Here is a 1,096-nt window from a genome sequence, read left to right as displayed (position 1 = left end):
GTCCTTATTTGTTCTGCTCTTCCTGCTTGCACATAGAATTTTGCTGCCGGGTAAAGCCAGGGTCACATTTAGTCACATCTCTGTGACTAAAGAAGGCTGATCTTCAGTTTGCTGTTTTGGCCCAGCCTGGAACTTCCTTTTCCTAGAAGAACATTATAAAAGCATCAGTAAACTAAAATGTACAAATCTCAATATTTTCAAATGACACAAAATATACTTTGACCCCAAGCAAAGTGATGTATAGTGTTTTAGCTAAAAACGAAGTCTCTGTTATATACACATGAAGGAATCTCTAAAAGTTCTTGCAAACAGAAAAATGTTGAAAGTGAAATTCTTTGGTGGTAAAAAAACGTTTTAGCCACTGTGCTGTAAAACCCAGTTCTGTGTTTGCAGAACTGACCAGAGCTTCAACATTGCCTGTATCCAAGCAGCACTCTATAATTAGGAATCAACCTACCCCTCTCACGTAGAGGAGTCAATCCTATTATGTCTAGATCACATCACAGGCCTCACTCACAAAAGACAGTGGGAACTTAAAAAAAAAAAAAAAAATAACCCCCATGACAGTAGTTAGGGCATTCAGGGGTGGCTCAGATATAAGACCCATCAGTTATAAGGAGTCATTTATAGATACTGTCTTCAAATGTAAAAAGCTGAAGGAGACTCACCCTGGAAACCCCAGTTTGCTCATACTTAGGCTTTCGACACTATTTTTAAGTCAGTGTCTCAAATTACACTGCAACTTTGGAAACGGCCCTCAAGTTTTGAGTAGAGTGCTGTAAGCATTTGGCTCGTGGCCAAAGCAGAACATGCAGCATAGGAGGACACGTATGTTATCTCTGTTACACGTCCATCGGAAAGGCTTGTGGCCTGGTAAAGGTTCCAAACTCCCAAGGAATATTCACAGCTGACAGCTCTTGGCAAAGGAGGTCCTCTCCTCTCCTCTCCAGTCAGCATTAAGTTCAGGCCCGTGCCTCCTCCTAGAACGCTCCGCTGAGTTGCCGGGATGTTTGCTGCTCAGTTGCCATAACCGCGTTCCCCAGCGCATTTCCTTGAAGCGGCGGCCTTGCGGGCCGGGCCGGGCCCGCCATTGGCG

The sequence above is a fragment of the Poecile atricapillus genome, chromosome W (genome assembly GCF_030490865.1).
Source record: "Poecile atricapillus isolate bPoeAtr1 chromosome W, bPoeAtr1.hap1, whole genome shotgun sequence".
In the NCBI taxonomy this organism is placed as follows: domain Eukaryota; kingdom Metazoa; phylum Chordata; class Aves; order Passeriformes; family Paridae; genus Poecile; species Poecile atricapillus.
This window is presented reverse-complemented; position numbering follows the sequence as displayed.